Genomic DNA, 23,095 nt, shown 5'->3' with positions numbered 1-23,095 from the left:
CCTAGGCCACCAACAAGAAAACAACCTTCACTCTAGACGGCCGGTTTCGAAAATGCTGTCAGAAAACTAAATACACTGTAGAAAGAATCATTAGCAGTAACAGTAGACTTACAAAAATACATATAGTATCCATTAACTGTTTTCTTATTTCTAATCAATACAAACCTATTCTCAACTGTCAAGTTATTACTACTACCTCGGACAACATCTGGAAATTCCTCTGCTAAGTTTATCGGTGCTGTCAACTTACGTCACATAATTTATGGTGAGGACAACGTTCACTTTTATAAACGAGCTGAAACGTGTCTACTCATTGAAGGTTTGGGCACCGTCATCTTGCCATTAAACAGTAGGTAGAAACCATTCATCTGCGACATTTTAGACTTTTTTTTGAGCCACCTAATGCGTGGAGCCCGTAGCATTTACTTACACTTGCTTCGTGGCTAATCCGGCACTGGTGGCGTGTGTGTGCTGGTAGTTTGTATGAAATTTGCGCCGTACATGGGTCGGCCTGGAGACAGAGGAGAACGGCAGAAAGGAGCTATCGTGCTTGGACGTGCCCGCGACCACACGGTAACGAAGTTGTTCAGTTTGTTGGTGTATCATGGCGGACTGTTCAATTTCTCTATAAGAAATGGTTTATTATTCTCAGTTCTGTAACATGGTGTAAGAAGATCCTAAACGAAAGGGATCGGAGATGTGGTCTTGCTTTGTCAGTCACAATAGCAAACCGTTTCCAAACGCGACTCGGATTTCACTTTTAATTCAGTAAATTTCCGATCGAACCTTGCGAAGCTAACTGCACCCAACGGACTTTTTGAGTTAACCCTGCTGTTCTGTTCACTTTTACTTGACATATATACTGTTCGGGTCAATATGACCCGACATATCAAAATGCTTTAGAAACATAAATTTTGGTACAGTTTTAGCTATCGACATTGTTGTTCTATTCCAGTACCTTGTTAGTAATAATAATAATAATAATAATAATAATAATAATGGTAATAATAATAATAATAACAATGCATACAACTTTATTGAGGGATATTTTTCATTTAAATATGCACATAAATTTGAAACAACAGACAGTTTCCATTACAGGCATTCAACTTAGAAAGCACTACAGTTTTTCCATACTTCTATTCTTATTGTTGACAGTTTAGACGTAAGTATTGACATTTTCTAACAACAGACAGTTGTCATTACAGATATTCATCTTAGAGCACACTACAGTACAGAACACACTACAGTTTTTTTATTACATTCCAACATAGAAAGCACTACAACTTTAGAATCCTCTCTTCTTACTGATTGTAGTTTAGGCACAAGTATTCACATAAATTTGAAACAACAGAATTTTCAATACAATCATCTTATAAAATACTACAGTTCTTTTCTTACTGCTTGCACTGTGGACACAAGTAGGTTACATGTTTCTTGCAAATATGTTTACTACATTTTCCACACACCATGTTTGTTTTATTGTCATTACTTGATGGACAGAACTTACAGCGTGCACGTTTTGTAGATTTTCTTGTTGTTACCGATTCTGACACACCACCCACATCATTCGGGTTTTGGATGCTTGTGACCATTCTCAAAGAATCTTCTGTTCTTGGGAAATGCGTTCTTGATGCAATATGTTCTTTTATCAGTGACTTTCCAAGTTCCTCCAAGAATATTCTCCTTCTAGTCAATTTGCTTGCATTCCAATTAGGGTCAACCGAAATCCACAAAACGTATGCATTATAAGCAGAAACATCAAGAATATTGTAGAAAACTATCATTGGCCACCTATTACTTTTTCGTTTGCATGTATATGTACCTAATAACTGATCAAGCGTGTCTACAGCACCTTTGGTTGAATTATAGTCCAAAATCATTTTTGGCTTCTTATCAGCCCTGTCACTGATTTCCGCATCATGGTGGAGAGTGCTCATAAGTACAACATTCTTGTGTCTCTTAGGAATATAATTAACCACAGTAGTGTCATTTGTGAAGTAAAATGAAGAGCTGTGTACCTCCTTGTTGGTCATTTTGTGTGGAAGCTCCGGCTTATTTTTCCGTATAGTTCCCAACATAGTCAATTTCCTTTTCAGAAGCAGCTGCCCCAAATTGTACGACGTAAAAAAGTTGTCACACGTGATATTCTGACCACGTAACTCAGAAGTGAGATCAGATACCACCCTCATTCCCTGATTTCTTTCTGGTGCCGCTCCACTCACCTTTCCTGTATAAATTTGGGCTTTCAGTACGTATGAAGTTTTGCTGTCACACATGGTCCATATTTTGATCCCATATTTTGCCGGTTTACTTGGGATATACTGCTTGAATGGACAGCGACCTCTAAATGCTACTAACTGCTCGTCAACAGTAACATTTTCTCCTGGATTATACAGTTTAGGAAGGACCTCTACCCACTTCTCCCAAATACTACGAATTGCGGCAAGTTTGTCAGTACGTCGTCTTTCCTCTCTAGTAGATTTCTTGTCAAATCGCAGGACACGTGATATCTTACAGAATGTTTCATGAGACATGGTTGCTCGAAATATGTTTCGCCCAGTATCTTTATCCCACAAACTTTTTGTAGACTCCCCATGAGATCGATATACACCCGCTAGGAGTAAGAGTCCTAAGTATGCTTGGAAAACAGAACCATCAATATCTGTCCACTGTTCACCATAAACTCGCTGCCCTTCAATATTTGTCATCTCTATTATTTCATTTTGAAGCGCTGTGTGAAATACTGCTTCAAATGAACATTTTACATCAGATATTCTGCTGACTGCATACCTGGTAACTCCTGGGGTACTCTTGATGATGTTCGAAGCTGGTAGGCGACCATGTTGTGCTGGTGGATGCAACTGCCATTCTATATTCCCATTTTTAGAAAGAAAAGTCTCTACACTATTTTGTATGGGCTGTGGACTGTCGTAACTGTCATCGGAACACTCGCTTTCAGATGCATTGCTGATGTGATCTTCAAACTCAGAAAGTGATCCTTCATCTGGTGAGGCATTTACTATTTCTTCCAACTCACGATCATTCAATGGTCTCATCGCCATGGTGTCACAAGTCAAACTGGGCAGAAACAAAGCATTCCAATTATTGAGAACTGCCAATTATTATTTCCTGGGGAAAGCAACAAACAAGCCCATTGTTGTGAACGCATGGAGCTTTAGGTGATTGTTGAGAGTAAGTTGGAATGATGCAGTCACTATTCCCACACAACACAACAAAAATAATTTTCGCCATTTCCAGATTTTAGAAATAAATACGAGTTACACTAAACATATTTGTGTCGGGTCATTATGACCCGAACATTACATATGCAACTATTACAGTTGAAGCCCAAACTTCTTAAACTTTTTTAAAACCTTTTAAAACACATGCTGCTCATCCATTTTCAGACAAAGTCACAAAGTTTCATAAATATATATTGGTATTTACATAATGTAAAATAACGTTCATATTCGTTTCGGGTCATATAGACCCGAACAGAACAGCAGGGTTAATGGATTTTTGGAGTTGGATACTTCTGCAATAACAACGAGCTAAGCGCAGCACAAATCTGCGTCTCTACTATGTAGGACTGATGACCGTAGATGTTAAGTCCCATAGTGCTCAGAGCCATTTGAGAGCCACTATGTGGGGAAAAACACAAATACAGGGTAGCGGTTGACTGGAAGTTGTTTTGTGTTGCGATGAGCGCTGGGTTTGATTTCCAAATGATACAACGAGCCAAGTGCAGTCTCAACAGACGAACCAGTGCAGCGTTTAGTCGACTGTGTCTGGAGTGAGGATGGCAGCAGTACTGGATGTTTAGGGGGTGGTATTTGTACTGAGATTTCGGCTCCCTAATTCAAGTTACCGTGACCACGTACAGGATCGCTTATTCAACATTCTACGTGACCAAATGTTACCCTTTCGGTCTTCATCTTCATGATACTTTTTCTGTGAACATACTTTACATACAAGATTGTAAAGCACTAGTTGATCCGCGCGAATAATTCGTGCACTATTTTTATCAATCACTGACAAGTAATGTAGTGATAGAGATATGAGTAAATGCCAGAATTTATTAATAAAAGGTATTATATTTTGAATAATATTAAGAAATACTAGTCTCACTGTAAAAAGGCAATATCTTCATACACAATATAAGAGTATGTCAAAACACTGCCTCAGCTGCGAAATGGTACTGGTCTTTACCCAGGTCTCAGCTAAAGAATCTAGCAGTCTTCAGAAACTTTAAATAAACTAATAAATGCCAGTATAAGGCACGGTAAAAAATAAAAAGCTAAAGTACCGTGGTACCATGTGAAGCTACGTTACTTAGCTGAGGAACAGCCCCGGCGCCATTTCGTAAGTTAGTCGTGGACGCTACCTTGGAACTAACAGTTCTTCTGAAGAAGGCTACATTACTCCAGCTGAAACCTGGGTAAAGACTAGTAACATTTAGCAACTGAGGCGGATTTTTGACATATTAATTTATCACAGTTGCTGACAGGGTTGCAACATGTAAAAAATTCTTACAATATGTATTGTATTGTAAAACATATAAAAAAGCAGATATTTTCTTTGTTGGGAAAAATTTGTTTTTTTAAAAACTTCTTTATTCTACGAAACTTCCTTGAAAACAGTGTTAGCCGGTATAAAGTGATCATCGTTTACTTTTTGGCTGTATTTGGCTTTAGCATAAAAATAGATAAGCTGTTACAGAATTTGCGAACTCATGGAAAAGTCGCCTATAACTGTCCATAAAAAAACAGTTTCTGGTAAATGAGTTCTTGCATTTGACTCGTCTTACCTTTTGTTTTATTAATAGCCTTTATTTGTAATTGTTTTCTTATCATTTGGAAACGCATGGTTTGATCAGTAGGTGTGAGGTTATTGCAGCGGTATGAACACAGTTTTATGAAGCCAATGAACATAATAATGCACTCAAATAAGCGAGTTACCATTAATTTTTCACCATTACTTAATTCCTGATTAGGATTACGATTTTCAATTAAGATAATAACAGTATTTTCCTTTAAAAGCAGTTCATGAGGTGATACACTGGACGTATTCGAAGAGCTCAGTAGTTCTACAGTGTTCGGCTGAACGTTGTTTATTTCTTCAAACTCGACACACTCAGAAAAGAGGTAAGTCTTGGCCTCTCAATGTAACAATCTGGAAATGATATAGTCATTAAATGTGTACATCATCATTTTTGGACACAGAATAACAGTTGAAGAGAATTACGAAATATTTTGTTCACTGATTACTGTGGCGATAAGACTTTTGTAATTAAAAAAGAATGTTTAGGAATTTTCAGATTGGTTCAAATGGCTCTGAGCACTATGGGACTTAACATCTGAGGTCATCAGTCCCCTAAAACCTAACTAACCTAAGGACATCATACACATCCATGCCCTAGGCAGGATTCGAACCTGCAAGCGTAGCGGTCGTTCGGTTCCAGACTGAAACGCCTAGAACCGCTCGGCCACCACGGCCGGCTTTTAGGAATTTTGATCGCTTCATTGAAATAATCTGTGTTTTCTAAATCAACGTTCCCTAGTTTATTTAAGCAACATTTCAGTGGAAACGAGATCAGCATTTGCCCTCGTATTTTGAGTCAAGTGAAAAATTTTAACTTGAGACCATAAGTGTGATCGTTTAACCGTAGTTTCGACAATGTCTGCTCTGTTGGTGTGTATAATAACGAACAATACTTGACGGGCAGCGCGGAGAGGCCTCGCGGTTAAAGGCGCATCCCTCCCCCCCCCCCCCCCCTCCCCCGGCCTTCCGCCCCCGTCCCCCTCCCCCGGTGGAGGTTCGAGTCGCCCCTCGGGCATGGGTATGAGTGTTGTTCTTAGCATAAGTTAGTTGAAGTAGTGTGCAACTGGAGGGACAGATGACCTCAGCAGTTTGGTCCCTTAGGAATTCTTACACGTTTGAACATTTGCATACTTGACGGACAAATACAATTATTTTACCTCTTTAAGCGAGGTTTAACAGCTCATACTCTAAGCTGCTGACAAGTATTGTACAGAGAAAAATGGAAAAGAAAAAAGAGGATGCATTAGATGACGATCAGTTAAGCTTTAGGACTGGTAAAGGGACCAGTGAGGCAATTTTATCATTACGGTTCATAACAGAAGCAAGAATAAAGAAAAATGAAGACACTTCATAGGACTTGTCGACGTGGAAAAAGAGTTCGGCAATGTGATATGGTTCAAGTTGTTCGAAATCCTGAGAAAAATAGGGATAATAAACAATATATAGGCCTATAACTGCCAAGAGGGAGCAATGAGAGTGGAAGACCAAGAACGAAGAGTTCGGATTAAAATAAAATGGGTGTAATACGGGTACATCGTTTACTGCCCCTAGTGTTCAATCTACACATTGATGAGTCAATGACTGAAATAAAGAACCAGGAGAGGAATAAAAATTCAGTACGAAAGGACATCAATAATAAGATTCTCTGATGACATTTCCATCCTCAGTGAAAGTGATGAAGAATTATAGGTTCTGATGAATGGAATTAACTGTGTAATGAGTACAGAATATGGACTGAGAGTAGATTGAGGAAAGATGAAAGTAACGAGAAGTAACAGGAATGAGAACAGCAAGAAACTTAACATCAGGACTGGAGATCACGAAGTAAATGAATTCTGCTACCAAGACTGAAAAATAATGCATGACAAACGGATCGAAGAGGATATAAAAAAAAAACTAGCACTGGCACGAAGGGCATTACTATCCAAGATAAGCTTGCTAGTATCAAACATAGATCTTAATTTGAGGAAGAAATTTCCGAGAATGTAAGTTTGGAGCAAAGCAGTGTATGGTAGTGAAATGTGGACATTTATAAAACCGGAACATAAGAGAAAACAAGCGCCTGAGGTGTGGTGTTACAGAATAATTTTGAAAATAAGGTGGACTGATCATATAACGAATGAGGTTCCCCGGAGAGATGTCGAGGAAAGGAATGTATGGAAAATACTTACAAGAAGAAGGGACATGACGGTAGGATATCAGTTAGAGATCGTGGAATAACTTCCATGGTATTAGAGGGAGCTGTAGAGGGTAAAAATTACAGAGGAAAACAGATATTTGAATACATCGAGAAAATAATTGAGGACTTAGCTTGCAAGTTCTACTCTGAGATGAAGAGGTTGCAAAGGAGAGGAATTCGTGGCGGGCCACATTAAACCAGTCAAATGACTGATGACTCAAAAAAAAAAAGAAAGTTTTATTGTTTATGACGTCCCTTAAATGTCGATCGAAAATGCTTAGAGCGTCTTTGGGAACCGCTGAAATCTTGTCGCAATTGGTGAGATCAGAGTCACGAAGAATTTTTGTGTCCTTGGTGTAAGTACGAAATGTAACGTAATGAACAATTAGAAGTTGCAATTCAGTTTATTAGCTCAAACAACGATTCCGTAAATACAGTAAACAACTTCAACCATCTAGTGCATAACAGTAAAATTAGATTGTCAATATGTTGCACCTTCTGTACGCTTTACATCGAAATGAATGAACGAAATCTCGTGATGGCCTACTCTTGCATAAATAATCTGACCAACTCCAGTAGCTATAGTGCATATGGAATATATTGTCATTCGATTCAATAGATGGCTCATACTGCATTTTTATATAAATGTTTTCAAATTAAAGTTCATTTAACGTAAACATTAACTTTAATTTACTTATGTATTTCTCGCCGATAGTGGTGAACGAAATCTTGAAAATTACATCTCAGTCATAAATTACGATTAAGAAATAAGGAAAATGTGACGTATCCACAAAAATACACTGTTAATTAGTACGGCACAGTGTCCATAATTAAATTTCTAGTTTCAAAACGCCTTAAATGGACGACCATTGCTCAGGATAACGTCAAATTCGAGCAGCACATTATTGGCGCAGAAGGAAATGTCATGGGACAAAGCTCAAAGCAAATTTGACCTACAGATGGCACTGTAAGAGTCAGAATACGCACTCCAGATGACGGGTGGCTCACGACTGTTCCTCAGTTTGGGTCGCAGACGCCCAAAGTGTCTCCATGATTGATCGCGCACTACTCGTAAAGCTCCTTTACAGCAATGGCGACTGATCCTAGTAGCCCTGCAGAAGCTCCGGAAACTGAAGGATATGAAAAAGGCGTTGGTCAGATTTCTGCTAAGGGTGCGGAGAAAATGGTTACAAAATTCGAAATAACAGGTTTAAGTGCAATGTGGCAGAGGGAGGAAAGCAGTTGATCTGAAGTCGGTAGAAGGCGGGGCCATAGCACTGCGGAAGAGGTCGAGCGATGTTATGCGCACAAGTAGTGCACGGGAAATTGCGAGGACGTTGCACATTTCTGCGAGCAGGGTGCATAAAATCCTATGCAACAACCAGCTTTGCTATCCGTACAAAAACATCCATTTGCAGAAGCTGCTAATTGCTTGGATGCCAGCATGGCAAACCATCTTTCTGGAACTTCTTGTTCGCAGAGAGGTCGACAATTAATGCTCATGGAACGCTCTGTGGACAGACGAAGCCCAGTTCCATCTGCAAGGACGTGTAAGTACGCAGAATTACAGAGGTAAACTCACAGGCACATCAACCGGCTCCAATTTATTCCGCAAAAGTGAGTGTGGGGTGCTGGATGACAGCATCGTTTATCATGGAGTCGTATTTTTTCTAGGAGATGAGTGCTGTAACGTCACTGGTAAACGCTGTGAGATAATTTTGCGCACCAGAGTCGTTACAACCATGGATGTGTGGGTCGGATTATTTTATGCAAGATGATGCTCCACCTCACACTGCATAGCCAGAGAAACGGCTGCTGCAGAGGCATTCCGGAAATGTTAGAAATATCAGTAACCATTTCCCTACAGGCCGGTCGTCGAGATCACGTTATCTTAAGGCGTGTGACTTCTGGCTGTGAAGTTATCCGAAAGATGTTGTGTTCAGTGCTCCGACTACGAATGTAGCTGAACTGGAGGCACGCACAGTGCAACACATTCTGAACGTGACCCCCAAGACACTACAATCTGCTGTGGAACATGCTGTTCCTTGATTTGAACTTGTGTCAGAAAACGGTGGACAATATATTGAAATGTCTTGAACCAGCTTCACTACAAGAACCGATGTCAATTTGTTTTTATGGCGTTTTGGACCAAGAACAAAGAAAAACATATGTAATTTTGTTTGTCATGCGGTTGTTGGCCTCAAGACAATTAAAACTGATTTTTCGCATCCGGTGTGATACGACTTTGCCGTAGTGGATGGGCTTACCTACACAACAGTGCCACAACTGTCGAATGGCGAATAATACCGATCGTGTAATGTGTAACTCAGACCACAGCCGTAGTAGTGCGTTTGTCTCTCATTCGTAGCCGAACTCATCTACGTTGCAGCGCCGTCTATTGGTAAAGTTTTCTTTATTTTATTTTTTATTTTGTTTCATGTCGTTTCCCCTTGCGTCATTAATATGCTGTTCAAATTTCATGTCATTCAGAGCAACGGTTCCCTGTCTAAAGCGTTTTGAAACGAGAATTTTAAATATGGGCACCCTGTATATGATGTTCATAATGTAGTACGCATATATTCCTAGTTTGCCGAACACTCTGGAACCCAACTGCACCACGTCTGATCCGGTTAAAAATCCAGTCTTAAATCAACGGGAAAAGTCTAAGAAAAGTATGTGAACAACAGCATTCAATATGCCAGCTGTCAGTAGCTCTACTGGATCAAATGATTAACGCGGAGCTTCAGCTGGATACTGCATACCTCAAGAAAACTGAGGGCTGTCTTCCTCACCGTAATGAGACAATTACCCAGGCAGCGTTGCAAGGTATTAGCGTGACGATTCCTGGGATATAAAGTGCGCCTGCGTGAAATAAGTATTTCTATAACTATCGGTGGTAACGGCTTAGCACTTGCTATAATTTGTTGCTAGTATAATTCCTGCAGTATACTGTCTGCAGTGGCTGCTTCTGACTATTAATGTGTTGCTCATTCTATGTCCCTGTGTCACTGTGTGAACAACATTTATTATACGTATGTCAGAGTACTGATGCACGCCAATACTAGAGATTCCACTAGACCTTAGGACAGTTATGAATTCATGAGGAAGAAATTTCTCAGACTCTACGTTTGGAGCACAGCACTGTATGGGACTGAAACATGGACTGTGGGAAAACCGTAACGGACGAGAATCGAAGCATTCGAGGTATGATGCTACAGAAGAAAATTGAAAATTAAGTGAACTGATAAAGTAAAGACTGAGGAGCTTCTCCAGAGAATCGACGAGGAAAGGAATGTATGGAAGACACTGACAAGAAGAAGGGACAGGCTGATAGGACATCTTGTTAAGATGTCTTGGAATAGTAGTGCAGGAAGCATTGGATGTAGACGAAGAAAGGGACAAGAGTAAATCCAACAAACAGTTAACGACGTAGGTTGCATTGCTTCTCTGAGATGAAGAAAAGAAAATCATAATTGAAAAACGATGCAGGCAAAATGCTTACACATCTCTGAAACGATTCTCAACAGTCATAGAGAAGTAGTCATTTCTTCATACTGGAAAATTACGATGGATTTCGTATGAGTCTTATACATCTGAGACATCTCAGTACACTATCTCATGATACTGCAGTGTTTGGCAATATAGGAGGTGTGGTGTATTGTAGCAACAAATGAGTACTTCAGGAGGAAGTGGAGCAGACAGTAGAACACACAGACAAAAATTATTATTAAATTATTAAGACTTGAACAGGGGAAACATTTAACTTTGTAATAATTATGGTCCACACAACTGACATGTATTTGTTGCAGTCGCTGTCAATTATAACATTTAACACTTTTTACTACCGGACAATAATTTCACATCACAGTACAGTTGTCTTTTACGTGATGTAAAGTTCTGAAGAACTCTTCTATTCTCACGTACCCGGATTTGTGCTAAGATGGTAACTGAATATACCTGTTGAAGCTGGGATTCACAATCATAAAAATTTTTTTGACGGACGTCATCTTTACGCCAATGACTGTTGTAAGTTTTTGTTACACTATTGAAATTTAGTCCTTAGGCCATTATCAAGTGCTGATATTATGGCTTTAGCCATGTCAATGAAATGTAAGCTGACACATTTGTGTGTCGTTGTCAATTCTGATAAATGCATACTGTGTAACAACGACACGAATGTATTTGACACGATTGACAACGACACAAAAATGTGTCAGCTTACATTACACTGACATGGCTTAAAGCCATAATATCAGCCCTGGATAATGGCCTAAGGCCGAAATTGCAATAGTGTAATTAAAACTTATGACAGTCACTGGCATAAAGATGATGTCCTTCATAACATGATAACTGTCGTCGTTAGCCATTATTACAAGCCGTCGCTGAATTCATAGAAACTGAGCAATTACATAGAATGGACGGAGCGACACTGCGCTCGGAAATATTAACTTACTGGCTGTGGCGTGCAGTGGTCTGAATTTCAAAAAATGTGGCCGAAAATCGAAAAAGAGGCAGTCACCGAGGAAGTTGACTATTATAGACACCTCTAGAGGAGGCTTTGATGCATGTAACTGCGAAAGGAAAGTAGGATATCTTAGATACGTGAAATGTTATGCTATTTCATAGTGACCATTCTAGCATAGCGTTAACGACGTTTAGCAGCTCAAAAAATATCACCGCAATTGAAAGTGAGCCTACCTTTTTTCTCGAGTGTCCTACTTTGCTTCTGTTTAATGGAGGGTATGAAATGTTTCCAATCATTTATACTGATGTTTATTGTGAATCAGTCAGAGATGTAACTGCATAATGGATTTTCTAGTAAAAATTTTTACCGAAAAGGCCGGCCGGAGTGGCCGAGTGGTTCTAGGCGCTTCAGTCTGGAACCGCGCGACGGCTACGGTCGCAGGTTCGAATCCTGCCTCGGGCATGGATGTGTGTGATGTCCTTAGGTTAGTTAGGTTTAAGCAAAGTTCTAGGGGACTGTTAACTTCTGATGTTATGTCCCATAGTGCTCAGAGCCATTTGAACCATTTAAACTTGTACCGAAAATTAGCAAAAATTTATGTATTCAGCGTCATTCCGGCATGGAGCATATAGATTACGATGTTTTATAACAGAATGTGAAAGAAAATTCTTCCCGTCTCTGCTCCTGTACTTCTGGGATTAAAACTAAACGACAGGACGCCTCATTTGCCTGCTTTGATAGACTAAGGTCGACCGCTGCGACCACTGTCCCCTTTTGTTCTATGATTCTGATGTGTAACCTTGCGATGCTATTTATGTGGAGCGATCTCAAAATAATGTAATAACCTCGGTTCTGCAAAAAAGGTCTAACGATAAATCTTTCCAAATTACGTTACTGGTTATCAACCTTACACGGATGGATCCCTTTCTTTGTGTATTTACTTCAGTTTTGATATAAACGTGAAACAAAAAACAAATCGCAGTCAGCGGAAGACAAAAGGCGTTTTGTGTTTCGGAAAAAAAAAAATCATTCGGAGTGAGTTTCAAACGCAGCGGGGGCTTCTTGTTGATCACCCAAAAGATGGATACAGGAACTCCAATGATGGTAATACTGCTCGTCGTTTCTTTTTGAGAAATCATCAGTATATGCTCAAATTCCGGGACTGGACGAAGATGTCATTAATCGATTTCACATTATACTAGAGGATATGTCTTTTGACATGAGCATTGAAAATTTTCAAAAATATTGTCATGATAATGTGAAAATGAGCGTAGACAAGTTTCCCTGGTATTACATGTCTACGACACGTCATAAAGTCTTAATGCCTGGTTCTCAGATAACGGAATCAACGATATTTCCAATAGGCAAATTATATGAAGACGAAGCCAGTAATAAAGATATCAAGAAATATCGTGAAGGGTTTTACAGGAAAAGTTCACGCACAAATACAATGGAAGAGGTATTTTACGGGTTCTTCGTATCTTCAGATCCATTTAGTTCGAGCCTCAGAAAAATTTCTGAAACCCTAAAAAAGTAAATAATTTGTCACAGGATGTGTTACAGCTTTCACTTTGCGCTGTTGATGGGTCTGAAAATATTCTGGAAATTTCTCATAAGCTTGACAATATGCCTCATTTCGAACGTGATCACTACGCTGACAGTGAGAGCGTCTGATTTATATGGTATTCTTTTATCTATATATTTTGTTAAACGTACAAAGCGAAATTTCTAACAATTGTGAATGAAGTAGTCGCCCGTATTAGATCTGATATTTAGGACTGTCTTTGCTGGTGTTGCCATCATGAGGTACCAACCTCTGCATGAGAATTTCTTCGGCAGACGACAACACGGGAGATAAACTGCCGGAACAAATAGGAGTACCTAATGGAGAGAGATTGACCGTGGGTCCAAATATCAATCGCAGACTAAAATAAATTATAAAAAGTATGTCCTCAGTTCAGTGAAAGGGTTTATCTGTTTGTGTACTTGGGGTAGATGAATACGAATGACATTGATTTGATTAGGACAGGTTTTGTCAAACTAGGTAGTATTACAGAACTTAGCAAAATTATGTTCCTGAAAATGATAGTTTACAATCAAGATCTATTACTAGTTTTGACTTACAGCACTGACTTATGTACTTTTAATATGAAAACCATTCAAAAACGAAGAACTATCAGGGAGCAACGGAAATATCAATGTTGAGAAGTATTGCGGAGAACAGGAAAACAAACACATTGATCAGAAAATATGCTGGAGAGGAAGTTCTTTTGTGTATTGCAGGAGATAAGAACGTAGGACTCAATGTAATGTAGGTAGATGGCATAATTCATACCACAGCAACTCTGGTGAAGATGGTAATGGAAAGAAAAATTTTAAGAAGGACTGAAAAGGACGAGGTGCGTTGCTAAAGATGAAATGTTCTCATGATGTTAAGCATTGTTACGACACTCTTCGTCAGTAATTCTGTAAGTCATAAAATATTCTATACCTGTGGAAAATAATGTAACTGTCACTACTGTAGTATACAGAGAATTTGCAGCATTAGAAAATTGTAGCGAAATGCAGGAAGATCTGCAGAGTATAGGCACTTGGTGCAGGGAGTGGCAACAGACCCTTAACATAGACAAATGTAATGTATTGCGAATACATAGTAAGAAGGATCCTTTATTGTATGATTATATGATAGCGGAACAAACACTGATAGCAGTTACTTCTGTAAAATATCTGGGAGTATGCATGCGGAACGATTTGAAGTGGAATGATCATATAAAATTAATTGTTGGTAAGGCGGGTACCAGGTTGAGATTTATTGGGAGAGTCCGAAGAAAATGTAGTCCATCAACAAAGGAGGTGGCTTACAAAACACTCGTTCGACCTATACTTGAGTATTGCTCATCAGTGTGGGATCCGTACCAGATCGGGTTGACGGAGGAGATAGAGAAGATCCAAAGAAGAGCGGCGCGTTTCGTCACAGGGTTATTTGGTAAGCGTGATAGCGTTACGGAGATGTTTAGCAAACTCAAGTGGAAGACTCTGCAAGAGAGGCGCTCTGCATCGCGGTGTAGCTTGCTCGCCAGGTTTCGAGAGGGTGCGTTTCTGGATGAGGTATCGAATATATTGCTTCCCCCTACTTATACCTCCCGAGGAGATCACGAATGTAAAATTAGAGAGATTCGAGCGCGCACGGAGGCTTTCAGACAGTCGTTCTTCCCGCGAACCGTACGCGACTGGAACAGAAAAGGGAGGTAATGACAGTGGCACGTAAAGTGCCCTCCGCCACACACCGTTGGGTGGCTTCCGGAGTATAAATGTAGATGTAGAAATGTAGATGTAGATGTATCCTATATTGAGAATGTATAATCTTTGTTGTGAAAGAGATATATGCCCGTTGGAGCAGTCCTTGGCGAATAAAAGCCACTGTACGTCGCGCTTCGCTTGAACCTTCAAATACAGCGCAGTGCATTGGCGCATTATATTTTCGCGGACGCCAGGCGAGTCGTGAAAAATAGTCTGCCGTGACATCTGGGCAGCGAGTGCTTCACAGACAGCCAAGAGAGGGACAGACCATCCGGTCGTAGCTTCAGACTTTTTGTCTCGCGAATGCAAAATGTCAGAGCGCGCTCGATTCGCAGTATTTGTCTGCTATTTATTCAAAGGGATGCAGCCGAAAAAAGATTAAAAGAAACAAGGCTGACGTTTTACTAGTTACCAGGAGACGCCTCGCTATCCAGTTTTGCTGAAACACGTCAATTGTTATAATTATTTGTATCTCTACGCGCATTATCACAGTACCATTTTGAGAGGTCACACCCGACACTTTTTTCGATAGTTGTGACGTTCTTCCTTTTCCTGTAGTTACATACAGCAGGTAGGTAGCGAAGTAGGTAGGTAGGGATTTAGTGTACAGTATACCAGGAACAGGAATTCTAATACTTCTTGACTTATATTAACAACACCCTATTCAAAAACGTGCTGGCATGTAAGCGGGGTCAAGAACCTGAGACTATCTATTACTGCATTCTTAACAATATCAATGCGTTTTGAACAACGTGTGCTACCAAGATGTGTGTGCCACATTTTTTTAAAAGAGAAGGCAAATTTCGCCAATTTTTGTTGACTTGTACTCACAAAATACTTTTAAAGACATTTTTATGTATAAGTGAGGTCCTAAATCTGAAAATATTGAATAACATTCATTGGGGCAAGTGATTTAGGTCATACTTAAATTTTTATGGAATCGGGTGAAAGCATTCATTAAAAATAAGGAAAACTTTTTCAGAATTTTAAAATATACAGTAACTGTCTAGGTTACAATATTTTCAGAAGGCACGCTCCCCCTCCCCTGATAATACCAGTGGTATTTCGAGAGTAAATAAAGATCTTTCTTATGACACGCTGAATTTCTTTTAACGTCGGATAGAATATTTCATATTGCGGTATATATTTCCGGAAACTTGCCACAAACCTAATCCAAATAAAGTGAAATACGAAATAGACCATGTGGGAATAGCTACTGGTAACCACGAAGAAATCTTGGGTGTCAGAGTGAGGAAGGGCTTAAACATAGACTCAGACCATTATGTAACAGAAATAAAGACGAATTTTCGAATGAGCAAACCGAAACGAACAATATTTCCAAGAATAACCACCAAATCTGTCAGACCATAACGGGATAAATTTTTTAATGTATTAAACACACGAAAAATGGAAGATTGGGATGTAATTAAAGAAACAATGATAGAGCCAGTTAAAGGAATGGGACAACTACGAAGAATACAAAGACACAGACGGTGGAATAAGTTACGTGATAAGGTATTAATAATCGCCCTGAAGGCATTGGAAATATGGAACAGTATTAAGAAACGTAAATATTGGGAAGAGTTTAAAGGAAAAGGGGCAAAAAGGCCAAAAAATATCAGATCACTGAAAGAAGACATGATAGACAGAGAGAAATGGATTCAGACGTTGAAAGAAAATAGACTAGGTACTTATATAAGACCTTCCGAGAGGTTTTAACAGGATTCGAGTCGACAAGCTTAAATTTTAAATATAAAAATGGAAACATGGTTTTAAGCAGTAAAGAGAACTGCGAACTTTTAGCTGAAAGCTTAGAAACTCTATTAAATTATGAAGGGCCTATTGACAGATTACAATTTCAAAAACCACAACACGAAAATTCACCATCGAAGCCTCATACAATACAAGAAGTAGAAAAAATAAAAATAAAAAGAATAACAAGGCATCAGGAGAGGACGGGATTGTAGCAGAAATGTGGAAACTAAGGGGATTACCCGCGTGGCAGAATATTCAAAACTTAATTAAAAACATATCGACAAAAGGAATCATGCCCAGCGACGGAAACAAGCACTGATGCATCCTCTCCGCAAAAAAGGGTATAAAACAGAACGAACAACTACATGGGTATCTCCTTGTTACCAGTAACAAACCAAATATTGTCTAAAGCTCCTCTAAACAGAATAAAGGAGCAAATAGGATCTAATATAGGAGAGTACCAAGCAGGAATCGAGAAAGGTACATCATGTGCAGAATAGGTTCTTAATTTAAAAACCATTTAGCTAGTGAGAGTTACACAAAATAAAAACACTAACGACTCAGAAAGACAGTATTTCAGATACTTTACGAATCGGCGATAGATGAAAATACCGGAAAACGTGTTGAACGAACGCTCGAGCATACAAAATCAAGGATTAAGTTCCAAGGAGAAATTTCTAAATCGTTCAAAATCAAAACAGAACTTCGATTCTCTTTCGCCTGGCTTTAAATAAAATAGCAAAGTCATTGTGAAACACATTAGAAAACAGAGGCAGAATAGGTATAAACATGGGACAAGGAAAGAATAAAATAAAAGTAAAATGTTTAGACTTTGCGAATGATATAGCACTGATATCTGAAAACCGAACACACGCAACTGTTAAGCTTGATCTATTACGCGTGACTGCTGAAAAGCTTGGGCTACAAATGTATTACGAAAAACTGGAGTGGCGCATTATCAGAAGGTAGTACAAACTCCGGGTTTCCTGCAACACAGCTCTGCTGCGGTATGGATTACGGGTGCATCAAAGGGTGTGAATGAAATGGCGTGGCAGCTGGCAACGTACTCCAAATTTGAAGTACGGGGTGTAGGACAGTTCTTGTGGGCAAAACTACAAAAAGGTGTTGTTAACTTTTTATACCTGGGATTCACAGTAATGTAGAACTTTATAGACATCATACTTACGTTAGTGGCTGTAACACTTTCTTTATTTCACGATTGCAATTCCGGCAAGTTAGGTCATTATCAAGTGCAGATTTTTGTGGCTTTAAGCCATGTCAACTAATTTTAAGTTGACATGGCTTAAAGCCAGGGTAGCGCATCCCCCTCCCTCCCCCCCCCCCTCCTCCTACCACATCGTAAATGTTGTAACACAGAAGTTAGGAAAACTGAAAGTCGAGTACTTCCCCTAGAGTTTAGTCGCTCTCCATACGATTAGCTCTCCTTCGGTCCCTTAAAAAAGGGTCTTGAAGGGTCGACGATTCCTTTCTGCCGAGGACTTCTTCATCTAGCAGGTCACGGTATTTTACCAAATGTGTTTCTTCAACGCGACGCGACGGTGGAATGATTACATCAGTGCTCAGAGAGATTATGACTGAATGAAATACCGATTCTACACTCGATGGTCTTAGAACAAAAACTTTTTGATCGCCTGTTGTACGGTGTTACCCTTGTTCGTCAGTTAATCGAAAAACGACTAGAAGACAACGTAGAGACCCCCTTCGCATTGATAGACAATGAAAAGCGGGTTATAATCTGTTTTTAATTTTCTGTCTAATGCTGGCAGCAGATGAACTACGTTACAAATAAATAACTTATATTTAGCGGTCTTGACTGCTTTAATAGCGATTATCACGTAATTCAAACTAGTCACTAGACGTACTAGACTTTGCGGTACCCCAAGTTGCATCACGGGGGTCATTTTTGAGTCACAGTAAGATCTGAAGTTTTCCCGGCGTATTTCCAATTTGAACAGTTCTCGGGTATCCGACCGGGTAGCGTCGTAATTTGTCCACAATATTTCGGCTGACGTACACGCTGCCATCTTCAGGTGGTTCCTGACGAATGCTGTGCTGTTGCTCTCGGCGCTCTATATATACTAAGTATTCGTTACCCCCTGCACCGCTCCTCTCCTGGTGTCTTTGGTGCGGCCGGCGCGGCGGCTACTGGAGGTGGTGGGGGAAGCGGCGCCAGGGTCTGAACTGGGGTCTGCAGTCTCCCCGCTGCCGCCGTCGGGGCCGGTTCTCGATCTCTGGGACCGCATCTTTCTCTCCAGGCTGAGTGCAGGGTTCCAAGCCTGACTAAATTGAAGGCAGCTGTCTTTATTAATTAGATCGTCCTATAGTCGAATTTCGATGGCGTCTTTAGTAACGCAGTCCCAGAAGTAGGAGGATTTTTTCATAGTCCATAGTCGTTATACAATGGTCAGCCACGGCTGGTTTAGTGGCATGGCATAATTCAGTATGGCGCTTGAGTTCGCGGCACCTCTCTTCTACAGTGCGGACTGTCTCGCCAATGTATGATTTTCCGCACTGACAGGGAATTTGATAAACGACTGGTTTTCGAAAGCCTAGGTCATCTTTCACTGAACCCAGTAGAGTCACGGTTTTTGCAGGTGGTCGGAATACATATTTCACATTGTGTTTCCCCAGGACTCTGCCGATTTTTCTTGAGTTGTTTCCGACAGCGAAATGCACGCCAACGACTTGTGTTCCTCTGTTTCTTCTTCTTGTTCTCTTGGCGCAGTCTGTCTGAGTGCATGTCTTATTTGCTTCTAGTTGTACCTATTTTTCCGAAATGTTGTCTCTATGTGCTGCAGTTCTCCTGGAAGGCTTTCCTGATCGCATATCGATGGTGCCCTGTGGACAGGTGAGCGCAAAACACCTTCACGCTGGGAGCTGTGGTGGCAACTGAAGGCATTTAGGTAAAAATCGGTGTGTGTAGGTTTTCTGTATACACAGTGTCCCAGCTTGCCGTCAGGTTTCCGTTTCACTAGGACGTCAAGAAGCGGTAGGGCACCATCCTGCTCCACCTACATCGTGAACTGTATGTTGGGGTTCAGCGAGTTGAGGTGTTCGAGAAATTCATTTAAGCTGTCCGGTCCATGTTGCCAAACAATGAACGTGTCATCCACGTAGCGGAAGAAACAAGTTGGTTTCTGTTTGGCTTATTCTAGTGCCTTCTCCTCGAAATTCTCCATAAAAAAGTTGGCTACAACCGGTGAAAACGGGCATCCCATGACGACGCCAACTGTCTGTTCATAATAACTTCAGTCGAACAGGAAGTATGTTGAGGTGAGTGTGGTGTCACCGCCAGACACCACACTTGCTAGGTGGTAGTTTTAAATCGGCCGCGGTCCATTAGTACATGTCGGACCCGCGTGTCGCCACTGTCAGTGATCGCAGACCGAGCGCCACCACAAGGCAGGTCTCGAGATACGGACTAGCACTCGCCCAGTTGTACGGACGACTTTGCTAGCGACTACACGGACGAAGCATCTCTCATTAGCCGAGCAGTTAGTTAGCATAGCCTTCAGCTAAGTCAATGGCTACGACCTAGCACGGCGCCATTAGCATTACATTGCATGAATCTGCAGAGTCTCACTTGTATCATCAAGAACGCTGTATACAAATGATGGATTAAAGTTAAGTATTCCAGCAGCTACGTACTTTTCTTTATAGCATTCATTACGTATCCTGTTTCAGACCTCACGCCACCCTGCGAGAGTTAGCGCGTGCATCTTGGCCGCCTCTGTCTATTTGTGTACGTACTGTTGGCAAGTCTGCCGACACTATACATATTTGGCGACGAGGATGGGATTGACGAATTTCAAAATTTGCTCCCATATACGAACATCAGAAACGTTCTGTGCAATTGCTTCCCGTGACCAGCTGTCCTCCGCCATGGAACTCTTCCCCGCTCCGGACCACATGGCGTCTTCGCGCGTCGGGTACCCCGACGCAATGGAGGTCGACCCTTCGGCCCCTCCTGTCTCTTTACGGGCCCATTCACCGCATGTTGACGTGCACCCTGGACTAGGTTTTCATGCGTTTCCTAGCTCCCCTCGGACCGAATGGCCGGGTGCGGGTGGCACAGCCTCGCCTGTTGTTAGGCTCCCCACCTCATCGCATACGTCAACATGGGGTCCTCCCCACGGCGGGCGGAAGCCTTATAACACGGCCGTTCGCCGATTTGCGGGGGAGGAATGTGGTGTCACCGCCAGACACCACACTTGCTAGGTGGTAGTTTTAAATCGGCCGCGGTCCATTAGTACATGTCGGACCCACGTGTCGCCACTGTCAGTGATCGCAGACCGAGCGCCACCACAAGGCAGGTCTCGAGATACGGACTAGCACTCGCCCAGTTGTACGGACGACTTTGCTAACGACTACACGGACGAAGCATAGCTCATTAGCCAAGCAGTTAGTTAGCATAGCCTTCAGCTAAGTCAATGGCTACGACCTAGCACGGCGCCATTAGCATTACATTGCATGAATCTGCAGAGTCTCACTTGTATCATCAAGAACGCTGTATACAAATGATGGATTAAAGTTAAGTATTCCAGCAGCTACGTACTTTTCTTTATAGCATTCATTACGTACCCTGTTTCAGACCTCACGCCACCCTGCGAGAGTTAGCGCGTGCATCTTGGCCGCCTCTGTCTATTTGTGTACGTACTGTTGGCAAGTCTGCCGACACTACACATATTTGGCGACGAGGATGGGATTGACGAATTTCAAAATTTGCTCCCATATACGAACATCAGAAACGTTCTGTGCAATTGCTTCCCATGACCAGCTGTCCTCCGCCATGGAACTCTTGCCCGCTCCAGACCACATGGCGTCTTCGCGCGTCGGGTACCCCGACGCAATGGAGGTCGACCTTTCGGCCCCTCCTGTCTCTTTACGGGCCCATTCACCGCATGTTGACGTGCACCCTGGACTAGGTTATCATGCGTTTCCTAGCTCCCCTCGGACCGAATGGCCGGGTGCGGGTGGCACAGCCTCGCCTGTTGTTAGGCTCCCCACCTCATCGCATACGTCAACATGGGGTCCTCCCCACGGCGGGCGGAAGCCTTATAACACGACCGTTCGCCGATTTGCGGGGGAGGAATGTGGTGTCACCGCCAGACACCACACTTGCTAGGTGGTAGTTTTAAATCGGCCGCGGTCCATTAGTACATGTCGGACCCGCGTGTCGCCACTGTCAGTGATCGCAGACCGAGCGCCACCACAAGGCAGGTCTCGAGATACGGACTAGCACTCGCCCAGTTGTACGGACGACTTTGCTAGCGACTACACGGACGAAGCATCTCTCATTAGCCGAGCAGTTAGTTAGCATAGCCTTCAGCTAAGTCAATGGCTACGACCTAGCACGGCGCCATTAGCATTACATTGCATGAATCTGCAGAGTCTCACTTGTATCATCAAGAACGCTGTATACAAATGATGGATTAAAGTTAAGTATTCCAGCAGCTACGTACTTTTCTTTATAGCATTCATTACGTATCCTGTTTCAAACCTCACGCCACCCTGTGTGAGTTAGCGCGTGCATCTTGGCCGCCTCTTTCTATTAGTGTACGTAGTGTTGGAAAGTCTGCCGACACTACAGTGAGCACGAACTCGAAGAGCCTTGTTAGGTTGTTGTCAAATTTCTTGCTTATCAGATCGACGGAGTCTTTCAGTGGTACCCTAGTGGAGACGGACACTACTTCGAAGCTCACTAACAAGTCGTTATCCTTGAGCCGAAGGTCGTGTATACGTTGCGCAAAGTGGATGGAATTGCGGATGTGGTGTTCGCATTTTCCCACAAATGGAATAAGGAGACCCGTCAGGTGTTGGGCCAGTTCATAGCTTGCTGCTCTTATGTTGCTGACTATTGGACGCATAGGTGTCCCATCCTTGTGGATCTTTGGTAGCCCATACAGTCGTGGCGGTGCAGCCGCTCGTGGTCGAAGTTTCTTGACAGTTTTTCCATCAAAGGCACTGCAAAGAAGTTCAGCGGTTCTTCTTTGAATGCGACTTATCGGGTCTCCTTCTATACTTCTGTACGCTGTGTCATCGAGAAGTTCGTACATTTTCCTCTTATATTCTGAGTGCAGGAGCAGTACTGTAGCATTGCCTTTGTCAGCAGGCAAGACCACCAACTCAGGATCGCTGCGTAACTCGCAGATGGCCGCTCTCTCCTACTTCGAGATGTTCTGTTTCAGTGGTGCGGCCCTGGTGAGCGCACGGCACGTTTCACGACGTATTTCTTCTGATTCATTGGCTGCCAGAGTGTAGGTGGGCTGCTACACACTGCTTATAATGTCCACATTCGGTAGAGATGTCGGGGTCGGGGCGAAGTTGAGTTCTTTCTCGAGCACCGACATTGCTGCGTCATTGATCGTTCTTCCTGTAAGATTGATGACAGTATGCTTAGATGGTTCTTGCGTAGTCTTCTGCAGTGCTACAAGGCGTTCAAACTTCGATGTCTGCTTACTCGTAGCTTTTCTTCGTACGCCGTCTGTTTAAGTCCAGATGGTAGCGTCAGCCCATTCCCATGATATGGGAGATGGAACTGAAGATATCCT

Source organism: Schistocerca americana, chromosome 3, assembly GCF_021461395.2.
Source record: "Schistocerca americana isolate TAMUIC-IGC-003095 chromosome 3, iqSchAmer2.1, whole genome shotgun sequence".
In the NCBI taxonomy this organism is placed as follows: domain Eukaryota; kingdom Metazoa; phylum Arthropoda; class Insecta; order Orthoptera; family Acrididae; genus Schistocerca; species Schistocerca americana.
This window is presented reverse-complemented; position numbering follows the sequence as displayed.